Below are 21,345 nucleotides of genomic sequence, written 5' to 3'. Positions count from 1 at the left end.
CTAAAAGACAAGACATTCACCACAGCTAAAAGAGAGGACAGTAACCACAAGAGAGGACATTCACCACAGCTAAAAGACATGACAGTCACCACAGCTATAGACCATCCCGGGGTACCTAAAGGCTATTGCTGGTACCTCTTCAGTATTGCCACGGTGATGTATGTGTGTCGAGCTGTGGGTCTGTACTGTGGTCGCTGTGACGTGTAGGATCATTTTATGTCACCCGACTGTGTTTATGATTTGTTGTACACCTGGGGAAGGGTGAAGGGGGACTGAGGGGAAAAGGGAGAGAAGGAGAGTGGATGTGAGGAAATGAAGAGTCAGGGAGGGTAAAATGGGGGTGAAGGATGGAGGAAAAAGTGAGGGAGAGAGGGAGGAAAGGAGAGATAAAGAGGAGAGACAAAGAGAAATGTGGATGGTTGGAGATACACGATGAGAGAGAGAGAGAGAGAGAGAGAGAGAGAGAGAGAATATGCTTACAGTCGCCTTTCTTCATGTAGTTCCATTAGTGAATTGAATACAGTAGTGTGTGTGTGTGTGTGTGTGTGTGTGTGTGTGTGTGTGTGTGTTTGTTGGGTTATATCCTTGAGTGTGCACCTTCCTCTCTGCTTATCTCACCCTCCAGGTATTTCCTCCTCCTCTCTCTCTCTCTCTCTCCCTCTCACCCCTCATTCCCTCTCCACCCTTTACCTCTCTCTCTCTTACCCCACTCTCACTCACCTCCCTCTCACTGAGTCATCTTGGACAACACTCACAACAGTACACTCGCCATAGACCAAACTGAGACTGGGAGAGCCAACAGTTATAAGAAAGACTGTAGCTGACTGTTAACGGCTGACTGTTGACTGTTAACGGCTGACTGTTGACTGTTAACGGCTGACTGTTGACTGTTAACGGCTGACTGTTGACTGTTGCTGACTGTTAACGGCTGACTGTTGACTGTTAACGGCTGACTGTTGACGGCTGTTAATTAACATGATGAAAAGGTCTGGTTTATGTAGATGGTTTATTAGGCAAGACTCTCTCTCTCTCTCTCTCTCTCTCTCTCTCTCTCACAGCGTCACTGGTTGCCATAGTAACAGGACAGGTGGGCGTGGCAACAGCTGATGGTACATAAGGGCGGTAATTGCATGTGACGGCAGAGGTAATTCGAGTATAAACAGTGTTGCCAAGGAGGAGTGACCCCCCCCCCACCTCTCCCCCTCCACCACAGTTACACTCTTATGTGAGGGAGGTGAAAGTCGTTGGGTGTTTGGCAATGCTGGTACCTCTGCCTTCCCCTCCTTCCCTCTCTCTCCTTCCCCTCCTTCCTCTCTCCTCTCTCCTTCCTCCTTCCCTCCTCCTCTTCCTCTCTCTCCTTCCCCTCCTTCCCCTCTTCCCTCTCTCCTTCCCTCTCCTTCCCTCTTTCCTTTCTTCCCCTCCTCCCTCTTCCCTCTCTCTCCTTCCCCTCCTTCCCCTCCTCTCCCTTTCCTCTCCCCCTCTTCCCCCCTCCCTCCTCCCCTCCCCCTTGTCTGTTTCATTGGGTGTGTAGGGAGTGTACTAGTAGACCCCAAGCCTAGTAGACCCCAAGCCTAGTAGACCCCAAGCCTAGTAGACCCCAAGCCTAGTAGACCCCAAGCCTAGTAGACCCCAAGCCTAGTAGACCCCAAGCCTAGTAGACCTTGGTTCTAGTAGGCCCCCAACTCTAGTAAGCCCCAGTCCTAACAGGCCCCAACTTAACCCATTAGGTGTTAGGTACAGTCCCAATAGGCCCCAATTCTTATGGCTGGATTAGATTTAGAGCCTATTAGGACTGGGGCCCAATTAACCTGTACCCATAACAAGTCACCTACTGGGCCCTCGTGTGCTTTTAGATACTCAGGCAGTGGGCGGTGAACTCCTCGGGTTTCGAACGGGGGTTCTTGAGATTCTCCTGTGAGTCCTGTTACCATTCTGTCCAGAGGTTGACGCTGTTTAACATTTAGCCTCGTGCTGTCTGTCTGTCTGTCTGTCTATCTATCTCAGTGTATGTCAGTGTGTGTGCGTGTCAGTGTGTGTGTGTGTGTGTGTGTGTGTGTGTGTGTGTGTGTGTGTGTGTGTGTGTGTCGGTGTGCGTGTGTGTGTGTGTGTGTGTGTTAACTGAACGTGTCTAGTTAAGGCAAGGGTCTAAAGTGTTAATTTCAATAAATTTTTGGACTTAGTCTTTCGTGTTTCAGCTTAAATCAGGCAGTTAAGCTGAGTTCTTAAACCCTCAGTAATGAACCTTTGAGAGTCATGAAGCTTGAGGAGGGAGGAGGAGGGAAGGAGGAGGAGGTGAGGAAGGTGAGGAGAAGAGAGAGAGAGAGAGAGAGAGAGAGAGAGAGAGGCCTGTCATCTTACCAGTGGTGGTGTAGTGGTGGGTGACAGTGGTGATAGGTGGTGTGATGAATGATGGTGTAGTGGTGGTGACAGTGGTGATGTAGTGGTGGTGACAGTGGTGATAGGTGGTGTGATGAATGATGGTGTAGTGGTGGTGACAGTGGTGATGTAGTGTTGATGTTGGTGATGTAGTTGTGATGAGGTCACTACATCACAGGGGAACCATCACCATCTATAATTGGGTTCATCTGACCTAAGCAGAGTGCCTGGCTCTGTCGGCACTGAGGTCTCTCAGAGGGTACACAGGGGTGTGGCTCCCCCCCCCCTCTCTCTCTCTCTCTAGACACCCGACTTTATTTCACCTGGGTAAAGTTAGGTTAGTGTTTAGTTCGATCAGGTTAGCATTGGTTAGGTTAGCATTAGGTTAGGTTAGTTGTTAGGTTGGGTTAGCATTAGGTTAGGTAGCATTAGGTTAGGTTAGCATTAGGTTAGGTTAGCATTAGGTTAGGTTAGCGTGCCTTATCTCCAGGTAATTAATAATAATAAAATATAGCCCACACACTCCTATTGTTTACAAGTGACGTCACGGCATAAGAGGAGGCAGGTAGTATATTGGCGCCATGGCTCTACTCACCCCGGCCATACCTGTCGAGTGCCCGGGTTCGATATCCTAATGTGGGTCTTATCACTTGACCTCATCACCTAAGGTCAGGTCAGGTGGGTGTGTCAGTTAGGAGGAGATAATTGTTGTTTTCTTGCTCACTGTGGTATTGTTAGGGTCTGGTATTGATGTATGTATGTAATGTATGTATGGCATATGTATGTATGTATGTATGTATGTATGTATGTTTTGTAATGGGTGTTTATGTATGTATTAATGTTTGTGTATATGTATGATGCTTAAATAGGTCTCCTAGGTGACGCAGGGAGAGAAACAGGTCCTGGGCGCCACAACAAAGGTGTCTCCAGGGGGTAGGAGTCTCGGTGGCGTCCCAACCCATCAACTTGTTCCGTGTGGCTGACCTGATGGTGGTGGTGGCGTGTAGGTCTAACTCCCCACGTCCCCCCCCCTCCCTTCCCCACGCCCACCCTGCCCGCCCACGACCCCTACACCGCCCTACAGTACTACGCCCAACCCTCTCATCTACGGCCTCTTTCTTGCCGCCTATCGTAGTCTATTAATCCTCTCCGCCCACCGCCCGCCCACTCACCCATTACCCACCCACTCATCCACTTCCCCACCTTCCTCCCCACCTTCCTCCCCACCTTCCTCCCCACCACCACGTAGGTCAGCAGACAGTATCTTGAAGAGCTGAGTCTACAGGATTTTATGGAGCCGTTTATTACCTTAAGGGAATTGTTATACTGGTGTGTGTGTGTGTGTGTGTGTGTGTGTGTGTGTGTGTCCCCCCCCTGACACACACACACACACAGAGACTTACATTCACTCAGGCATAAGACTCCATTATAACCAAGGCGTCAGCTGGGTCCGGGACAGAGAGTGTCAGCCAAGGAGTGACAAGAGCTGACAGCGAGAGTCAGCCGTGAGTGAGCAGTCGGGGTTGGCTGGGTAAGGCTGTCAGTCAGAGCGCTGGGCTGGACGTTGTGTGTGTGTGTGTGTGAGAGAAAGAGATTTACACACACGTATCTGCATTCCCTACACGCACACACCCTTATACCCCACCTACACACCCCTTCACACCCCTACACATCCCCCCCACACACCCCTACACAGAGAGACACACCCCACCCACATCCCTCATTTATTTCTGACCATATTTACAAACTCCCAATCAACTGGTAACGTCTGAACCCCCTGTCACTAGTATGTGTGGATTAATGAAGGGATTAACGAAGGGATTAATGTAGGGATTATCGGAGAGTTTAACGAAGGGATTGATGAAGAGATTAACGAAGCGAAAATGTAGGGATTAACGAAAGTATTTATGTAGGGATTAACGGAAATAACCTAGGAACTAACGAAGGGATTAACGTACGGATTAGTGAAGGGATTAACGAGCTTAGGATTGTTAATACCGCGAGAACAGTGCAGAAAAAATTATGTAAATGATTGACTCAAGTCAGGTGTAATTTATAGCGACAGGTAAATGTACAGGTGAGGCGGTGGTCCTGTTTCTAATGGTTCCTGACCTCACCTGACCTGACCTCACATAACCTAATCTGACCTTATCTAACCTGACCCTAACCTAATCTAACTTAATCAAACTTAACCTAACCTATCCTAATCTAATGTAACCTAACCTGACCTGACCTGACCTGACCTATTTAAACCTACGTTAACCTATCCTACCCTATCCTAACCAAACAACCATTTGGATTGGGCCACAGTGCAAGTGGTTAATCTAAATTTGAACTCGTAAGGACTTGGGGCCCACTAGGACTTGGGGCCCACTAGGACTTGGGGCCCATTGAACCAGTCACCTAGTTAACGCATCAACAGGTAAGTGAGGACTGGGAGCTGTCCTTGGGTGAAGAGTCTGGGTGGTGGGTGGAGCCAGTGGGTGGGCAGAGGGCATAGGTGGGCTGAGGGGTGGGTGGGTGGGTGGGGGGAGTGGGCTGTTGCCAATATTAGACTACCCTCACGTTGTAGGAGGTAATGTGATATTGAGGATGTGTTAAAAATAAATAATAATAATAATGATGATAATAGTAATAATAATAATCTTATATTTATTTCAGAACTACAAGTCTCCCAAACAACAACTACTACTACTAAAGGTAAGGTGACGTATTATGTATGTTATAACCAATGAGTGTATAGAGAAGTGTACACCCCCCCCCCCACCCTAGCGGTCTCCATGGTAACACGAGTGATCACAGCGCCTCTCAACCATGATGTAAACACTGGTATTATTGTTGGTTTTGTTGACATAATAAGTTGTCGAAATATACGTAAAATAAGTCGTAATTTTTATCTTATTTTTCGTAGTTTGTAATTTTTGAAGGTTCAGTAAAACCTTTATTTAACTGATTATATTGGGAGGGAAGTTCTTTATATGCATGTTTTGGTTAGGTTAAGTTTGGTTAGGTTAGGTTAGCATTAGGGTGTTTAATCTTCATGTGAAATAAGCTAAAATTAGTACCATCTCACACACCTCTGGCCCTCAGGTGCACCAAATGTAGGTTAATTAGGTTAGGTTGGAGACTGATTAGGTATATTAGCAGTTAAGGTAAGATCAGGTCAGGTGACTGTAGGTGAGAGAGAGAGAGAGAGAGAGAGAGAGAGAGAGAGAGAGAGAGAGAGAGAGGCCCAGTCAGTAACTCCTTGTGTGCAATCTCTCTCTCTCTCTCTCTCTCTCTCTCTCTCTGCGCGTCAAGAATATCTCAACAATATATTAATTTAATCTGTAAAATCTACACCCACCAACACCCACCATCACCCACTATCACCCACTAACACCCACCATCACCCACCAACACCCACCAACACCCACCATCACCCACCAACACCCACCATCACCCACCAACGCCTTCTGCTGTCCTGCCTCGCCCCCTTGACTGTTGAGGTCAGTGGTCCTTCTCACGACGCCTGCCAGCTCTTAACCCCTTTTGACCTCCTCCTTGACGACCCTCTCCCTCTACCTCACACTTTGCACCTCCTCTCTGTCTCTCATACCTCCCCACATACTAGTACACACACACACACACACACACACACACACACACACACACACACACACACACACACACACACACACCTGTCACATGTCACAGCAGCAGGTAGGGTCGGCTGAGCCTACACCTGAAGAAACGTAATTACCTGAGTCACTGGTCATCCCCCACCCCCAGTACCTGTAAATTTGGTATGGTCATTAACACACCTGTATTAAGAGCCCCCCACCCCACCATGATAGACGCCATGTTCTGATAGAGACCCCTATGTCCTGATAGACCCCATGTCCTGATAGACCCCATGTCCTTATAGACCCTATGTCCTGATATAGACCCCTATGTCCTGATAGACCCTATGTCCTGATACAGATCCCATCTCTGGATAGACCCTATGTCCTGATAGATCCCATGTCCTGGATAGGACCCCATGTCCTGATAGACCCCATGTCCTGATAGACCCTTATGTCCTGATAGAGACCTCGTGTCCTGGATAGACCCCTATGTCCTGATAGACCCCCATGTCCTGATAGACCCCATGTCCCATAGACCCCATGTCCTATTTAGACCCCATGTCCTAATAGACCCCATGTCCAACAGACCCCGTGTCCAAATAGACCCCATGTCCTGGATTGATCTGAAGGTCCTGATAGACCCCATGTCCTGATAGACCCCATGTCCCATTACACAGACCCTATGTCCTGATAGACCCCATGTCCTGATAGGGTGTCCTGATAGACCGATGTCCTGATAGGACCCCATGTCCTGATAGACCCCAGGTTCCCATAGACCCCATGTCCAACAGACCCCATGTCCTGATAGACCCCATGTCCTGATAGACCCCATGTCCTAATAGACCCCATGTCCTGATAGACCCCATGTCCTGATAGACCCCATGTCCTGATAGACCCCATGTCCTGATAGACCCCATGTCCTAATAGATCCCCCAAGACCATAATTAAGACCAGATCATCTCGTTTAATTGGCCCTGAGAACCCTGCTGACGAAATAGCTGACGCGGTGTTGTTCTGACGGTGGTGTGTGGAGAGCTGACGAAGGGATCTTGACTGCTGACAACTACCTACGTCCCCCTCCCCCTCCTCCCCCCCCCAGCGTGTTGTAAACAAATTATGGTGAGGTAATTGCGGCCCTCGCGTGTTTACTTCTCTCTCTCTCTCGTTATGTAGTTGTTTGTTTTTGTTTACTGTTTGTTTGTTTATGTTGTTTGCCTTATACGTATGGAGGAATTTGTTTGATTTGATCTACGGGTGTTTGTGATTTGTGTACTTTTGTTTACTTGTTGTATGAGGGTTGCTATCTATCTATCTATCTATCTATCTATCTATCTATCAAGGAGGGAGGGGTAGGAAGGGGGTCAAGACAGGTTAGAGGTCACGAGTAAGGAATGTGCCCCGTCTGGAGGAGGTCAGGCGAAGTCATGACCTGTAATTGCATAAGACGTGTTATAGAGATGGTAGGTAGTTTGTGTATAATTGTCCACGTGTTAATGATAGATGGTAGTTGTTTGTTGTTTGTTGTTGTTGTCTTTGTTTGTTTGTGTTGTTTGGCATCTAGTACCTCACGGGATGGATGTGATGTGCACAATAAACTAGCTGTCCGCGGGATGGATATAGTGTGCACAATAAACTAGCCTCTGTCCAGGGTAAAATTCATATTCAAGTTAAGTTTATCGTAATTTTATTCGGCCGGATAACTTCCGGTTAAAGAATAGAAGTATTTCGTCTACCGGATGTCTGGCCGACTGAACCCTCTCCTTCACCCTGCCCCGAGGAGGCTAGTGTGTGTGTGTGTGTGTGTGTGTGTGTGTGTGTGTGTGTCTAAAGGCCCACATTGGAAGGGACATTATTTATTATCACCATTATAAGTCTGTTAAGCCACAACAGTACAGCAACTCCTGAGGCAGTAGTCACCATTACCATTGAGTCTTTAGGTGAGCAGAATTAAATAGACTCTAATGAGGGGAAGCGAGGGGGCGGGCGGGAGGTGATGTGAGAGAGAGTGGAGGCAACGGTTGAGGAGAAAGGGGGTTTGGAGGTGCACCTTGAGAGAGAGAGAGATGGATGTTGCCTGCACACTCAGATAACACAAGCACTTGAGTGGGTCGTTAATCACGTGTTAGGTGTGGAGGCCCTCACAGTCAGTATGAGGAGCCCTTTACCTGACACCTGACACCTAGTATAAGGAGCTTAGTAGGTCAAATAGTTCCCAGTCCTAATGGGCCCCAGTCATAATGGGCCCCAGTCCTAATGGGCCCCAGTTCTAATAGGCCTAGTCCTTATAAAAGACCCAATTCTGCTAAGGCTACGATTGATTTACCGCAAGGAGACCTATTAGTGTTTGGTTAGGTCAGGTCGCATCAGGTCAGGTCAGGTTAGGTCACGTCAGGTCAGGTCAGGTCAGGTCACGTCAGGTCAGGTCAGGTCAGGTTTATTCACTTTTTCTTCTCTACTTTCTCTTATTTTCGCATTTTTTTCTCTGTTTCTTTGTTGTGTTTTTGTTTTTGTAATTTTTTTGTTTTTTATGTTTTCTCTCTCTCTCTCTCTCTCTCTCTCTCTCTCTCTCACCCAAACCACCTTAACCTAACCTAACCCAACCCGGGGCAATAAAATAGGAAAATTAAACCCGATAAAACCAATTAAAACCTTGTCGGAGTTGTTGTCAAAACCAATTATCCTGTATCGGCAAATAGAGAAGTGGCTTGTTGTTTATCCAATGAAATTTAATTAAAAAAAAAAGGAATGGTTGCGTTTGGTCTGAGGGTGAGGTGTGTTGGAGGATGAGGTGTGTTGGAGGGTGAGGTGTGTTGGAGGGTGAGGTGTGTTGGAGGTGAGGTGTGTATTTGGAGGTGAGGAGGTGTGTTGGAGGGTGAGGTGTGTTGGAGGTGAGGTGTGTTGGAGGGATGAGGTGGAGGGTGAGGTGTGGTGGGAGGTGAGGTGTGTTGGGGAGTGAGGTGTGTTGGAGGGATGAGGTGTGTTGGAGGTGAGTGTGTTGGAGGATGAGGTGTGGAGGTGAGTGTGTTGTTGGAGGGTGAGGTGTGTTGGAAGTGAGTGTGTTGGAGGATGGGGTGTATTGGAGGGGTGAAGGGGTGTGTTGGAGGGTGAGTGTGTTGGAGAGTGGGGTGTGTTGGAGGATGAGGGTGTGTTGGAGGGGATGAGGTGTGTTGGAGGGATGAGGTGTATTGGAGGGTGAGGTGTGTTGGAGGGTGAGGTGTGTTGGAGGATGGGGTGTGTTGGAGGTGAGGTGTGTTGGAGGTGAGGTGTATTGGAGGTGAGGTGTGTTGGAGGTGAGGTGTGTTGGAGGGTGAGGTGTGTTGGAGGATGAGAGAAGAGGTGTGTTGGAGGTGACTAACTATATGACACTATTTGATCACCTCATCTCTTCACCACCATAAATCACCACCACCTCATGTATTCATATCACCACACCTCATCATATCACCACCACACACCTCATCATATCATCACCACACCTCACCACCACACCTCATCATATCACCACCACACCTCATCATATCACCACCACACCTCATCATATCACCACCACACCTCATCATATCACCACCCAGCTCACCACTACGACAAAAAACACCAAATAAAACAAATATTAAAACACAAATGAAAAAAATGTAAAAAAAAACACCAAAATTTACCCCAACTTGTAAAAAAATCGTAAAAAAAATCAGTATTAAAATTATAAAAAGAGAAAAACATTTACACGGGACAATTTTCTTCAACATGACTATTTTTGTAAATCAGATTGAGTCTATTACAGGTTAACCTCGTAATAGGTATCCATTTAAAGTCCCAATTTACCTATTACCTGGATGTACGGGTTCTCATTAAAGCTAATTAAGGGCTTATTAAAAAAAAGATGCTGAGATTAATTAAGATAAAGACTAAATAAGTGCTTAGTCTAGGTACCTGGAGGGAGGGGGGAGAGGGAGGGGGGGAGAGGGAGGGGGGGGAGAGGGAGGGGGAGTGGGAGGGGGGAGGCGTAGGATGAGTGATTAAATGGTAGGAGAAGAGAGGAATTCTGTCCACGATTCACCTAACCAAGACTCACCTAAGATTCACCTGTCCACGATTCACCTAACCAAGACTCACCTAAGACTCACCTGTCCACGATTCACCTAGGACTCACCTGCCCCTACGACTCATCATCAAATTAAGACTCATTTACTCACCTGAGACTCACAAAGCTTATGACTCATGGGGTGGAGAGCATGCGTGGCGTTCTGTAGGGTGAATCGTCTTGTCAGGAACCTTCGCTGTTTCTTAAGACGCCTAGGTGTGTTAGTTGACGAACTTGTTTCCCTTTAGAGTACATATTGAGTCTTGATATCTGTAGACACAAGGGTGATTGACACACGCACACACACACACACACACACGATATCCCTTTTACAAAGACACACCACATCATGCCCATACACACATACACACACTCATAAACACACACTCATAAACACACACATACACACACACACACATACACACACACACACACACACACACACACACACGCAGGGACAGATTCAATAGAGCGATGTACAGTCTATACGGCTTAGGTCAGTTGACAAGGCGTGATGTATGCAAATCCGCATTACTCAGAACTCAGTCTCTTAACCTAATCGTATCACGTTGTCTCTTTGTCAGGGAGATATTGAAGTCTCTTAGCCTGATGACACTGTATTATTGTGAGAGATAGGGAGATGATGGTGTGCTTAGACGATGGACACTATACCGTACTACCAGACAGCTACACTACACTACCCTACACTACACTACAGCTGCACTACACTACACTACAGCTACACTACACTACACTACACTACACTACACTAAACTACACTACCAGAGAGAAATTATATTTACTTTGTTTCGATGTTAAAGGATCAAATTGGATATACAAATGGAAATGGGGCTTAATATAACTGGGGTCTATTAGAACTGGGGTCTATTAGAACTGGGACCTATTAGAACTGGGACCTATTAGAACTGGGACCTATTAGAACTGGGGTCTATTAGAACTGGGACCTATTAGAACTGGGACCTATTAGAACTGGGGTCAATTAGAACTAGGGCTCATTATAATTGGGACCTATTAGAACTTGAACCCATTAGAACTGGGGGCCTCATCAACCAAACGGACTCCTTCAAGATCCAGGCATCCTTCAAGATCCAGGCATCCTTCAAGGCCTTAGTTAGAGCGTCCTGGAGAACACTGAAGGATGCTCAAACAGGTTGGGTGAACCATTGTCTACTCCGAGGCTCTTCCTTCGTCAGTAGTCACGCTTCAGGTCATGGCAAAGCCTTCTGAATGCGACTCCTCCTCCTCCTTCTCCTCCTCCTTCCTCATTCTCTTCCTTCTCCTTCTTTAATATCTCCTCCTCTGTCCATCAAGTCGTCCTCGAGGTCGTCCGACACCTGGCCAACAAGATCCTATTTATCCTGCTGGGGAAGTCCTTTGCTTGTGTCCATTGCCGTCAGAGTCCTTCGTAATTATTAGGATCTCACTCATAAAAGGGGTGGGGGGGGGGAATTATCGTCCAAAATGGCGTCATATTTACACGGAGACTCGAGATACGTTCATCTTTGTCAGGCCGGAACCCTCAACTCTGGGGGTTTCCGAGTGGATGAAGCCTCAGGTGTTTTTCCACGTCGCTTAATACAAGACCATTGAAGAGGGTTTACCTGAGTTTACCTGGCCGGGACGACACCTTAATTGGGAGAGCCAGTCGGGGTGTAAAGTTCTTGAATTGAAAGACGGGATTGACTGTGAGATGTGATTCACTTATAAATACGATTATAAGTGGAATATTTACTTAAAAGAATATAAATTTCACCCTACTTATAGTTAAAAAAATATTGAATCCTAACTTAGAAATACAAAATAAGATGCGATTTTCACTTAAAATACAAAATAAGTTGCAATATTCATTTAAAATACAAAATAAGTTGCAATATTCACTGTTAGAAAAATTTAACTAGAATTTTGCCCCATTGGAGTCTTGCCTGTATGCTAGGAATGAGTTTTTCAAATTGGCACTGAAGCCTTGGCACTGTGGCAATCAACTGGCACTCAATACTGCCACCACCCAAGGGGAGGTGAAAGGCATGGTGAAGGGGAGAATGCGGTGGTGAATGAAGGGAAGGGGAGAGGAGGGGAAGGGAAGGGGAGAGGATGGGAGGGGAGGGGAAGGAAAGTGATAGGGGGAGAATAGGAAGGGAGGAGAGAGGAAGGAAAGGGGTAGATGGAAGAGGCGGAAGGGGATGAGGGAAGGAAGGAGAGGAGAAAGGAGGAAGGGAAGGGGAGGTGAAGGGGTAGGACTCACCCTAACGCTACCTGAAGGGGTTACATTAGGTTAGGTTAAATTAGGTTAAGTTAGCGTTAGGTTAGATTAGGTTAGGTTAAATAAGGTTATGCTGAATTGGGTTAACGCTAGTTAGATTAGGTTAGCGTTAGATTAAGGTGGGTTAGGTTAGCATGGTTAAGCTGGGGTGTCTAATCTTCAGTTGATCCGATAATTCTGACCTAAGATCCTGCTAGCATCGGTGACGTGAGGTGCTGCTCTAGGTGGGGAGATGGTTGAGGTCAGGTGGGGTGGTGTCAGGTGGGGTGCTGACGTTGTGGGGTGGTGTCAGGTGGGGTGTCAGGTGGGGTGCTGACGTTGTTAGGTGGCTGCTGACACATAGGAAGAGAGAGTGACACACACACACACACACACACACACGACCTCCTGGCACTGAGGCTCGGCTGTGTCGCCTCCTGCAGCGGCCCTTGGCACTAAATGGCACTTCTGGCATCTCCAAGAGTCTCATCCAATTGCCGAAGAGATGGAGTGAATAGAGAGAGAGAGAGAGAGAAGAGAGTGTGTGTGTGTGTGTGTGTGTGTGTGTGTGTGTATACTGAATATGTTTGTGAAATACGGCATGCAATTAATCCGTCCATAATGACTTAACGACCTAATTAGACACGTTCTCACATCACCAGTTAGGAGGAAAACTTAACTTAGGAACCTTTGAGAATGCGGATCTTTCACCAAGTGGATTGTAATCATAAGAGAGAAGTATTTGGTGCAGTTAAGTGTTGGTGCGTCACTACAACGCACTCAAACGCTTGTGCACGCACTTAACGCACGCAAATAGTGTATACAATGACGGACGCTATTGGCTATAAGCTGAGAGTAAATAGCTTAGTGGATTTGTTTTAATTTGCTCTCTCTCTCTCTCTCTCTCTCTCTCTCTCTCTCTCTCTCTCTCTCTCTCTCTCTCTCTCTCTCTCTCTAATCATAACAACAATAAGAACAAATACAGCAATAACTTCAATCACAACAACAACAACAACAACAACAACAACAACAACAACAACAACAACACACTCGGGCCAAAGAGATGAATTCCGTCGTTCTTTGGCCCCGTCGGTTTGTTTTGGCCCCGTCGGTTTGTTTTGGCCCCGTCGGTTTGTTTACGTCCTTACACGAACGCCTTTACTCAATGACGTCACAATCAACCAATAAACCTTACCAATTTGTGTTTGTTTCTTTGTTTATGTCATTTTGTTTGTTTGTTTGTTAAGACTGGATCCTTAGGACCTGAGACCCCATTAAAACTTCAGACCCCATTAGAACCCAGACCCCATTAGAACCCAGACCCCATTAGAATTTCAGACCCCATTGGAACTTCAGATCCCATTAGAACCCAGACCCCATTAGAACCTAGACCCCATTAACACCCAGACCCCATTAGAAACCCTGACCCCATTAGAACCTCAGACCCCATTAGAACCCAGATCCCATCTAAACCTTCCTGATACTAAGTTCCATTAATCAGCACCCATTAAACCCTTAACTAAGACCCCAATATTACGCCATAATGTGTAAAGGTGTTGAATGTAATTATGGTGTCAGTCTTAATCCGGTTTCAACTCCTTTAAGTCACGTTGGTTAAATTATCCCTTGGTGTTCGTGTCTCGGGCAGTGTGTTGGGGGCTTAGTGAGAACCTAACCTAACCTAACCCCACTCATAACCCCACTCAACCCCCCCCACTCATCCCCCCCCCTCCTTAACCCCCTCCAACCCCCCATCATCCCCCCTCCTGCTTATCATCTCCCCACTCATCCCCACTCATCCCCCCCACTCCACATCCCCCACTCATCTCCCCCACTCCTGCCCTCCACTCCATCCCCCTCGCCCCCCACTCATCCCCCTCCTTAACCCCTCCTTGCCTCAACCCCACTCAGAAGACTCAGGTGATAGCCTCTGAGACTAATAGACGCAGTAATTAACAGGTGTTGAGAGGTTGTCCCAGCGGGCAGGTCTCAGGTAAATTAATTTCATCATCCTAGCCCTGTTGATGATCTGCTAGGACTGCTGGGAACGGCTGGCGAGGTTGCTGGGAACGACTGGCTGGGAACGGCTGGCGAGGTTGCTGGGAACGGCTGGCGAGGCTGCTGGGAAACCCTTTATTTATTTATTTGTAAATTTGATTACTTTTATTTGTTCCGTAAACCTGAAATAACGTTACTTGTTACTTGTACCTTATTGTTACGTAAACCTGAAATATCGTCTCGCTTCATCTTACTGTTATTATGTAAACTTGAAATAGCCAAATAGTTTACCGTAATTACAGTCAGTTATCTAATATACAACATGGCCAGGTTCAGCATGGCCAGGTACAGCATGGCCAGGTTCAGCATGGCCAGGTACAGCATGGCCAGGTTCAACATGGCCAGGTTACAGCATGGCCAAGTTCAGCATGGCCACAGTGGGGGGCTGCAGTGCTGTAAATCAGAGACTAAGTTGGAAATTAATTATAAACATGTAGTAAAATTTTGTGAATTAATGCGGTAATTTATTAAGACAGACGCCTCACTCCGGGGGGTAGGTGACTCATACGGGGGTGACTCACACAGGGGGTGACTCATACAGGGGGGGTGACTCCACACAGGGGGTGGACTCCACAGGGGGTGACTCCATACAGGGCACTCCACAGGGGGGGTGACTCATACAGGGGGGTGACTCCATACAGGGGGGCACCCCATACAGGGGGTGACTCCATACAGGGGGTGACTCCACACAGGGGGGTGACTCCACACAGGGGTGACTCACAGGGGTGACTCATACAGGGGAAATTCCCATACAGGGGTGACTCATACAGGGGGGTGACTCATACAGGGTGATAGATTTAGCACCAGATAGGAGACAAAGTTAACACCGAGACTCTACCTTCCTAACACCAGGCTATTAAGTGGTGTTAAGTGAAGGTATCTAGTTAAGGTAGAGTCTTTGTTAATTATCATACAAGTTAATTTAACCTAATCTAACTAATTAACGATAAAAATTTAACTTAGGAACTTACGAGAATCCCATCTTTATGATATTATATTTTACCTTAAATTTTCTGAACCAGGCACTATCTGGCACCTCACAGTCATGGCACTATCCGGCACCTCACAGTCATGGCACTATCCGGCACCTCACAGTCATGGCACTATCTGGCACCTCACAGTCATGGCACTATCCGGCACCTCACAGTCATGGCACTATCCGGCACCTCACAGTCATGGCACTATCCGGCACCTCACACAGTCATGGCACTATATCCGGCTTCTCGTCAGGTCAGCCATGTGGCACCTTGGGGTAAACACGTCATTGTTGGCACTCACAGTATCCTGGTTTGTGTAATGTCAGTGTTCTTGGCCCTCTGACGTCTCCCACTCCACCCTCACCCTCCACCCTCATCCTTCACCCTCACCCTCCACTCTCACCCTTCACCACCCTCACCCTTCACCACCCTCACCCTCCACCCTCTCCCTCTCCCTTAGCCACCTCATTCATCAGACTCACAACCTAATTCCATGATTATTCCTCATTCCTCTTCCCCCATCATTTATCTCAGTGTTTCTCTCCGATAAAACTCTCCTACCTGTTGTCACCTGTTGATTAATTAGTCTTTAGAAACTCCTTTGTGTTTTGTTTTATTTTATTTTATTACTAGTCGGGGCGGCGTTTCTGTTAGGCCAGGTGTGAAATATCGTACGTTTGGCATACTGTTTGGCATACTGTTTGGCATACTTCGTTAGAATGGGCTACCTACCTACCTACCTACCTACCTACCTACCTACCTACCTACCTACCTACCTACCTACCTACCTACCTACCTACCTACCTACCTACCTACCTTGTTAGAATGGACAGCCTAGAAAAGTTAGAGATCAAAGAAAAGTAAGCTGTAATGAGAGAGAGCATAAGGATAAAATGAGCTATAATACGTGGGATGGGATACGAGTTTTCAACCTCTGTGTGGTGTAACAGATGGAGGTTAGATGCAGAGAAAAGTAAGCCATAATGAACGAGAACCTAAGGATCAAAATAGCTGTAAATCATAGGAGGGAATACGACTTTTCTACGTGTGTGCGTCCGGGCTGACCGTTAGTCTCTCTCTCTTTCTCTCAGGCGTGTCGGGTCGGGTCGGGTCGGGTCGGGTCGGATTTTTTTAAGATCACTACATATAACACCATCCATCATCACTACATATAACACCATCCATCATCACTACATATAACACCATCCATCATCACTACATATAACACCATCCATCATCACTACATATAACACCACCCATCATCACTACATATAACACCATCCATCATCACTACATATAACACCATCCATCATCACTACATATAACACCATCCATCATCACTACATATAACACCATCCCATCATCACTACATATAACACCATCCATCATCACTACATATAACACCACCCATCATACACACCACCCATCATCACTACATATAACACCATCCATCATCACTACATATAACACCACCCATCATCACTACATATAACACCATCCATCATCTACATATAACTACACCCATCATCGCATATAACACCATCCATCATCACTACAGATCGGTAAAGTAGTTTCGGAGATTCTCATGCCGGACACACACACACACACACACACACACACACACACACACAAGAGCCTAATGAGTGGGACAGTATGGGAGTGAGGGATACTACCGTAATGGGGGAGAATGGGAGGACGGCAGTAATTAGCATAGGTAATAGGGGTCGCTACCAATGGGGAATGGGGGTACAATGGGGAAAAGAAGGGTTTAAGAAGTGACGTCCGGAATACTAATTAATTACACGGCCCAGGCGCCAAGTACGCCTATGGGGGAGAGAAGTGAGAGAGAGAGAGAGAGAGAGAGAGAGAGAGAGAGAGAGAGAGAGAGAGAGAGAGAGAGAGAGAGAGAGGGCGGCAGACACAGACAGACAGACGCCTAAAAAAGACACTTCATGAATCCCTAAAAATGGTCTCATAAACCCTGGATGTCTGCCAGCCATGATCAAAATTCAGCCAGTGTTATGTCTGACGTGGCTGTGGTGGCTGACGTGGCTGTGGTGGCTGTGGTGGCTGACATTGGCTGTGGTGGCTGTGTTGGCTGACATTGGCTGTGGTGGCTGCTGGTGGCTGTGGTGGCTGACATTGTCTGTGGTGGCTGACGTGGCTGTGGTGGCTGTGGTGGCTGACGTGGCTGTGGTGGCTGGCAGGCAAGTTGTCACCAGTCGAAGTGTGTGTCTGTCTGTCTGTGTCTGTCTGCCTGTCTGTCTGTCTGTCTGTCTGTGTCTGTCTAGGTAACCCAAACGAAGTCAATATCGGAAAATTAAACCAGAATTAATCGGATACAAAAACGAATTCGGGATATCGGAAAGGTAAGCCGATAAAGGTGACATACCGATATCAAGGAATGAGTTTATTATCTTACGTTCCAAGCCGTTTATGACCCCGATATCGGAAGGTGTATATCACTGGCTTATAATTGAATGCATATCGGGAACGTATATCGGGTCTCTACACAGTTCGTTCAAGTGGCTTAATTAATTGTCTTACCTGTTGAAATTCGTGTATAAAATCGGGCGAATTTCACACCTGTGGAGACTGATTTTTAAGGATTTCAACCTCACCCAACCCACCGCACCCCACCCCACCCCCCCCACCCCACCCCACCCCACCCCACCCCACCCCACCCCACCCCACCCACCCACCCCACCCCACCCCACCCACCCCACCCCCCCCACCTTTTATTTTTTACCGTTTATGTCTACCGTATATTTATCAGTCACATTACCGTTTACCTGTTAACAGAATATATCCCCCAAACAGGAAATAATCCTTGACAGGTATATTGTCTACTTTACCCCCTCGTTATATCACGTACTCTAGCGTCTAATTATATGATCTATAACCCTCGATTATACGGTAATTATGAGGTGTGTAATTACCTCCTTATTCCCATTATAATTACCGGATAATTAACCCAAAGATGAGGTGTAATTATTGTTATTATTATTTTATTGGGGGGTGTTGATAATTTGTTGTTGTTGTTGTTTGGTTGTTGATGCTGACATTGATTGGTTGATTGGTTTGATTTTTGGGGCCCATTAGAACTGTGGGCCCCAATATTGATTTTGGGGCCCATTAGAACTGTGGGCCCCAATATTGATTTTGGGGCCTATTAGAACTGTGGGCCCCAATATTAAGTGTTAGGTTAGGTTAGATGAATTAGTTAGTGCCTACAGTGCCAGCCTACACCATTAACTCACAGTGCCTACAGTGCCAGTCTACACCATTAACTCACAGTGCCTACAGTGCCAGTCTACACCATTAACTCACAGTGACTACAGTGCCAGCCTACACCATTAACTCACAGTGCCAGCCTACAGTAGCAGCCACGCCCTTCTGTCGCGACATCACACTATCTGATCAACAAATTACACCATTAGGAGCGGCACTGTGTCAATTAGGTCACGCGAGAGGCACAGCACGCCACCCTGCACAACACCACTACGCCTATGTAAATAAAACTGACTTTTTCTTATGCAACATTGGGAGTAAGTGTGTTTGTTTCTTGTTGTTGTTGTTGTTGTTGTTGTTATTCTTGTTCTTGTTCTTTCTCCTCAATTATCGGACCCGTGCCTCCTCCCTCATTCTCCTCATCTCCTACATTATCCCCCTCTTCATTATGTCTTTCTCTGTTTCCCCTCTTCTGGTATCTGTTATTTCCCTTCCTTTCCTTATCTTCTTGTCTTCCCCTTTCCCCTCTTTCGCATTCTATTCTTCTCACCCCTTCTTCGTCTTCCTCTTCTCTCTTGTTCTTTTTCCTCTTTTCCCCTCCTTCCCACCTCCTCTCCTCCTCCCCAGTTCCTCTCCTCCCCAGTTCCTCTCCTCCCCACCTTCTCTCCCCACCTTCTCTCCTCCCCTTCTCTCCTCCCCTTCTCTCGTCGTCTTAAGAATATATATGTAAATCAAATGACTCAGGTGGAAAGGTCTGAAGAAATAGACTAAAGTAAAGGGCTGGGAGAAGAGGCCATTCCTACCCTCCCCTCCCTCCTCTCCCCCTCGTTGGCTCCCCACTCATAAAAGTCCTGGGGTGTATGGGGTGATTACTCCCTTACTGAATGGGGTGATGAGTAGGGGGTGGAGGGAAGAGGTGGAGGAAGAAATGAGGATGGGGAGGAAGAGGATGAGTGATGATGGGAGGGGAGGAGGAATAGGGGTGGAAGATAGGGTTGGGGGAGGATTGGGGAGACGGGAGGTGTAGGGGCAAGGTGAGGGGAGAGAGGGCTCAGGTAGGAAGGGGATTAGAGGGTGAGAGAAGAGGTGTTAAAGTGCCACTCCTGTTAATGGTAGGTAAGGGGGGGGGGAGATTAAGAGAGATTAGGGGGTGATGTTAGGTTAGGTTAGGTTAGGTCAGGTCAGGTCAGGTCAGGGGTGATTTTGGTGAGGTTAGATTAGGTTTGGTTTGGTTTGGTCAGGTCAGGTCAGGTCAGGTCAGGTCAGGTCAGGTATACTTACAAACTACAGTAAAAATCAACATGAAATACTGTCTGTTATTTTTTTTCTTTAACTTTTACGGGAAATTTAACAATGACACAAAAAATAGATGTTAATTAACCTTTGACCTTAAATAGGGAGTTATATGACCTCTGACCTACACCCATTTCTCCTCATTTCTCCCCATTTTCTCCTCTCTCCATTACCTTACCTCTCACCCCCCCATTTTCTCCCCATATCTCCTTCACACCTCCCCATTTAACCCATTACAATAGTCATGTAATATCATATTTTTGTTCATTTACTCGTTAATTGATTCAATAATTTGACGGATATGTTGAACAGATGTTTCTAATGACGCAAATTGGGCAACTTACGAACCTAACCAAGCCTAACCAAACCTAACCTAACCAAATCTAACCTGACATTAACCTAAACTAACCTATTTCACGAGTGTTGCAGAGGTGTTGCATATCCAATCGGAATTATGCAAATTTTTCACCACAGATTTTGCAAATATACTGAGAGGAAGAAAGGAGGAAGAGGGAGGGGGAGGAAAGGAGGAAGATGAGGGAAAAAGCTGAGAAGGAGAGAAGATGGGGGTGGAAAGGAGGAGGAGGAAGGGGAAGGGAAGAGGGGGAGGGAGAAAGAGGAACATGGGGTGGAAAGGAGTAGGAGGAAGGGGAAGCGAAGGAAGGTAGATGAAGAGAGGAGAGAGAAAAGAGGGAGGAGGGGGAGGGAAGGGGAGGGGAGAAGGGAGAGGGAGATGAGGAGTGGATGGAAGAGCAAGAGGGGGAGTCAGCACTAAACCGTGGAAGGGTCAATAAAGTCTGTTCCAGGTTCCTTTCCCTTCATCTCCCATCGTTTGAAGATGCTATAGCCTGGAGGGGAGAGATGGAACAGGAAGATAAGGAGGGAAAAGAAATGGAACAGGGAGACAGATACACAAGGAGAAAGATGGAAGAGGAATGAGAGAGGAGAGAATGAGGGGAGAGAGGTTAAAAATAAAGAGGGGAGGAGAGAGAGGGAGAAGAGGAAGAAGGGAAACTAAATTATGGGAAAGATGGTAAAGAATATGAAGATTAGTGTCAGGGAAAGAAGGAGGAGATAATGGAAGGGATAAAGAAGAAGAAGAAGGAAGACGGAGGAATAATTTGATGTTTATGGAAGAGAGGAAATGAACGTGTGTCATTAAGGCGTCAACCAATTGCGTATCATTTTCCACTACGTCACTACGACCACAGCCAATCACTTATAATCGTTTATTACATCACTAGGGCCTCAGCCAATCAAGTATCATCATCCAGTACGACACTAAGGCCTCATCCAATCACTTATTATCTTGCACTACGTCACTAAGGCCTCAGCCAATCAGATATTAGCTCCTAATACGTCACTAAGTCACCAGCCAATCAAATATTTCCTAATACGTCACTAAGGCGTCATCCAATTACATATCATCAGTTAATATCCAATTAAAGCCTCATCTAATCACATATC

The sequence above is a fragment of the Homarus americanus genome, unplaced genomic scaffold (assembly GCF_018991925.1).
Source record: "Homarus americanus isolate GMGI-L3 unplaced genomic scaffold, GMGI_Hamer_2.0 scaffold6565, whole genome shotgun sequence".
Taxonomy (NCBI): domain Eukaryota; kingdom Metazoa; phylum Arthropoda; class Malacostraca; order Decapoda; family Nephropidae; genus Homarus; species Homarus americanus.
The sequence above is the reverse complement of the archived record's forward strand: the minus strand, read 5'-3'. Positions refer to the sequence as shown.